Genomic DNA, 5,000 nt, shown 5'->3' on the forward strand with positions numbered 1-5,000 from the left:
TAGTATCCTTCCTTCCTCTCTCTCTCTCTCTCCTAACATAGTATCCTTCCTTCCTTCCTCTCTCTCTCTCTCTCTCTCTCTCTCTCTCTCTCTCTTGTTCCCTTCTTGTGGACTGGGAACAGTCCCTGGTCTCTGTCTCTCTCTCTTGTTCCCTTATTGTGGACTGGGAACAGTCCCTGGCTTCAGTCATATACACAGGGCAAGTGCCCTGCAACTGAGCTGCACTCCCAAACCTAAAACACTATCTTTCAATAGAAATCCATATATTCAAAGACTGTAACATTGTTACCATTTTTGTAGTTCCAATGTATCAACTACTCCAAATTACTTATTTACATGAGTACTTCCCAAAGAGGACAACCCAGCAAGGACAATCGGTACTCAGACCAGCATAGCACAGTTCTTCTTGGGAAATGCTCAAGGTACATTTTGTGGTTTGATAATACATCAAAACTGCTGTGGCTTCTTAAACGGAAAAGAAAGTGGTGTAGCCTTACATGAGAAACTACAAACCAGGCCAGCTCTGTGGCACCATATCCTCTGCTAAAGCATGAATGACACACAAGGAAATGGTTGTGGTTTTACTTAAAATCTGATTCATAAATATAGGGCAAGCCTCACATAATTCTCCAGACTCTCATGCTGATTCTCAACAGCAGTTCCTATGTCACTGTCAAAATGCCCTGCACTACAAACCCAAGGCCATCCAATCTACTATACGGATTATGGTTGTATTTATAGCAAGACCACACTCTAATGATGCGATTCTCACAGTTCTTCAGTAANTATTACTAAGTTAGTTGGTTTATTCTTCAGTAATTATTACTAAGTTAGTTGGTTTATTCTTCAGTAATTATTACTAAGTTAGTTGGTTTATTCTTCAGTAATTATTACTAAGTTAGTTGGTTTATTCTTCAGTAATTATTACTAAGTTAGTTGGTTTAAAGTCTGAGTCTCATTTCCTGCTCCCTCACAGAAGCTCATAAATGCCAAGTGTTTTGTTTTTGTTTCACAAACCCCTACTGAGCAACATCCTCTATTTCTCTCCAAGACTCACTCATGGGTGAACTGCAAATGATGTACTGCCAAGTAAAGAGAAAATTGAAAACAAGACTCATTTCTGCTAAACTGGGCATCAAAACTAAAATTCACAAATTTCTGAAACTAACCAAAAAAAGTACAGCCCAAAGAAATACTTTGGGGTTCATATTTTCCCACTAATAGCATTATTCATAAACTACCAGTTCTCTTCTGTGGCTGGGTGGGCCTCTTGCAAGCTCTGTGATAATATGCTGTTCTCATCTGTCTGACAAAGCTTAAAACCAAAGTATAAACAGAATGAATTGTTTCCAAGTACGTTAACTGATACCTAAAAACCAATTCAAGTACATTACAGGAACACAAAGTAGCTAGTGACTTCTATGTCCAATTCAAACAATGAATAAGCATGGCCTATAGTGAAAAGAAAAACCACCAAAACAGAGGCAGAGACGACAAAAAGTAATTGTAGACAAGAACACTGAAAACTTTTACCTCACACACCATAGACACAGAAAACCTTAAAAAAGAAAGGTCTAGGGCTCAATTCTACTCGCCTCTACCCTCTCAAACCGTCATCCCACACACATGGATCAGGTAATGCAGTCTGTAGAGCCCAGTCAGGAGTTTTGTAAAAGATTCAATTCGGCTGGCTAAAAGATGCACCAAACTCGATAGAAAAGAATTTTCNAGAAGACTGCCATGGCCACAGCGATGGGACTTGCTATCGTGGGGTTCATTGGCTTCTTCGTGAAACTGACCCATACCCCTATTAATAACACTGCTGTGGGTGGCTGAGGCCTTCCTTTCTCACCGTGGGACAAGTGAGCCAGAAGGGGTGACACGTTCATGAAGTAAAACACTGCCTGGATGCTTTGTGGATTTTGTTTCTTTCCTCCTTCCTATGAGGTTTTCTATTTCTAAATTAAAATAATTTCAAAATAAACATTTTTCCATAATAAAACAAAGGTCTAGAAATGGAAAAATGTAAGGTCTGATTAAAAAAACACAGGTAGACTCAAATATCTGCTAAGACTCTGGAGAGGAGCTGAACAAACCTGAAACTGAATGTGTAAAAGTTCAGGTGTGTGACAGTGGCAATGCTATGTGACAGTACAGTGGCTATAGGAGACCAGGACTCAAAACAAACACGCTTAGTTATAATTGCAGACTTTGAAACAGTTGTAAGAACAACATACAGAGTTTCTATAAACCCTAACATTGAATGGTAACATTCTGTGTAACCAAGGTGAAGCTACTGAAATCAAGAAACTGACATTTAATGCTACTAACGCTAATTAATCTACAGATGTCACTCAAATTTTGCCAAACTCCAGGATGCAGTATGGGATTCTACACTGCATTCAGCTGCCATGCCCTCTCAGTCTCTGACCCTGTGATAACTGCTTTCACATTACTTAATCTAAGTTCATCTTGACCAGAATGGAATCAGATGCCCCCCCCCCCGTTTTTATCAAAATAAATATCATTTAAATAAATCAGACACATGTTTAGTTTCTACTCCCAAAGAGGTTTTATTTGGGGTGAATGGCCCAGCTTAAATATAGTTTTATATATTTAAAAATAGATAAAGGGGCATCAAGTCTCTACAGGAGTAGGCTTTCCCACTGAAGCCAGACAAGGTAGTCCTCTGTGTGGATTGGGGGAGGGGGCACGGATCAGCCTATGTACACTCTTTGGTTTGTGGCTTAATCTCTGGGAGTTGCAGGGGTCCCAGTTAGTTGACACTGTTGGTCTTCCTTATGGGGTTGCCATCCCTTTAGCCCCCTTCGATCCTTTCCCTAACTCTTGGTCCAAAGGTGTCTCCGACAGTCCAGTGTTGGCTGTAAGTAACTGCATCTGTCTTAGTCAGCTGCTGGTAGAGCCTCTCAGAGGACAGCTGTGCCAGGCTCCTGTCTACAAGCACAACATGGCATCAGCAATAGTGTCAGTGTTTGGTGTGTGCACATGAGATGGATCCCAAATTGGGATGGACAATGGATGGCCTTTCCTTCAGTTTCTGCTCCATTTTTGTCCCTAAATTTCCTTTAGACAGGAACAATTCTGGGTCAAAAGTTTTGAAGATGGGTGGCCCCATCCCTCCACTGGGGGCCACATCTATTATTGGAGGTGGACTGTTCAATTAGATAGCTCGCTGTTCTTTTCTGTACATAGTACCAAGACGTACCTGATATGCTACTGTGAAGTGTTATCTATAAAATAACTTCATAGGGAGATTCTTTGAGACTATGCAAAAATGCAATCATACTTAGGCTAACATACTTAGTACTCTTAGATACTTCTCATCCTATTTATTATACTTTAGCTATTTATTTCTATGAATGTTTACATGCATGTATGTATACCACCTACATGTCTGATACCAGTGAAGATCAGAAGAGGGTATCAGATCCCCTTGGAAATGAAGCTATGAGCCACCAATGGTAGGTGCACCATTTAGGTGCTAGAACAGAACCTAGGTCCTTTGAAAGAGTATCAAGTGATCTTAACCACTGNGCCATCCTTCCAGATCTCAGTTATATTTTAATTACATGCTTTTATTTTTCAATTATTTACCTTTTTGTTTTATGTGCATTAATGTTTTGCCTACATGTATGTCTGCGTGAGAACGTCAGATCTTGAAGTCACAGGTAGCTGTGAACTGCCATGCAGGTGCTAGGATTTGGACCCAGGTCTTCTGGAAGAGCAGAGGCAATGTCCTTAACAACTGAGCCATCTCTCCAGCCCCCACATGTGCTTTTATTTCTAACTGACATGTAATTGTACATACCTATGAATACAGTGTCACAGACCAATACACACACACACACACACACACATATACAAATACACACACACACACATATAGTAATGATCAGATTAGAGAAATTAGCATATCTAACATCTAAACATAATTTCTTTGGGGAATGTTCAAAATTCTACTAGCTGTGCTGAATATCCAGTTGTCACTCATAATTATTCTGTGCTATAAATTATTAGAAATCATTCCTCCTACGCTATAGCTCTGTACCCATTAAACAATCCTCCTTCTACCAACCCTTCCCCTACATCTTACCGAGGCTCTGGGAACAACTAGTCTGTACCGGCTTCCCTGATACAGGCTTTCTGAGCATCCATTTGTAACTGAGAGCATGGAGGGCTTGTCTCTCTGCTTGAACCCAGCTGCTGCTGTGGTATTTGCCAGTGCTGATTCAACCTCCATCACCCTTCCTAAATTCATTAATTAGAATTATACTATAAGGGAAAGTAACTGTTTCTTCCTATGTATCTATACAATCGTGTGTATTGTATCAGTAGTGATTCATGAATATTTATTCTTTAAGCTTTAGTCCATTATTAATACTAATTTTGAGGCTGTCCTCAAATCTGAAGCTGTCCCACAATGGGCCTTCTGGAACTTACTCAGATTGATTTCAATGTCTCTCATTCATTTATCTCTCCATTATTTTTTGGAGTATTTCCTTACGTTCTAATTTCATAAGGTATTCTAGCTTCATCATATATTTCCTTAGGCCAGCCCTAGAACAGCCACTGCTAACAAGGATTCCAGGCTTTCTGCTTTCTATTGGAGCTATACTAATATTGCAGCCACTAACTATATTTGGCTATTACATTAAAATTTAACAAAATATCAGTCACATACACCAAATTTCAAGTCTTCAACAGCCACACATGGCCAGTCGGNACTAAAGTATGAGAGAATATGTAAATTTTCTGTCATGTAAGTATCTATTGGTCAGCTTTGATGCTGTACACATTGTGTATAATCCTGTGCACACACTACTCCCCAACTCCTGTATCTTTAAACAAATGTCTTTCAGAAATCAGCCTCCAAAGGAGAGCAAGAAACAGGGCACCCAGCAGAACAAACCTTCATAAGCTAATGTCCACTTGCTCCTCAACCAAAAAGCAGAAAAACAAAAACAAACAAACAAACAAAC

General features: G+C 39.7%; 1 protein-coding gene and 1 pseudogene across 1 annotated transcript in view; one reads left to right on the top strand and one right to left on the bottom strand.

Annotated features, from left to right (window-relative positions):
* Positions 1 to 5,000, bottom strand: part of Rasa2 (RAS p21 protein activator 2) — a 72,896-nt gene that overhangs the window by 42,308 nt on the left and 25,588 nt on the right. The window lies entirely within an intron of this gene.
* On the top strand, positions 1,627 to 1,836 carry LOC110301715 (annotated as a pseudogene).

The sequence above is a fragment of the Mus caroli genome, chromosome 9 (genome assembly GCF_900094665.2).
Source record: "Mus caroli chromosome 9, CAROLI_EIJ_v1.1, whole genome shotgun sequence".
NCBI classification, from domain to species: Eukaryota; Metazoa; Chordata; class Mammalia; order Rodentia; family Muridae; genus Mus; species Mus caroli.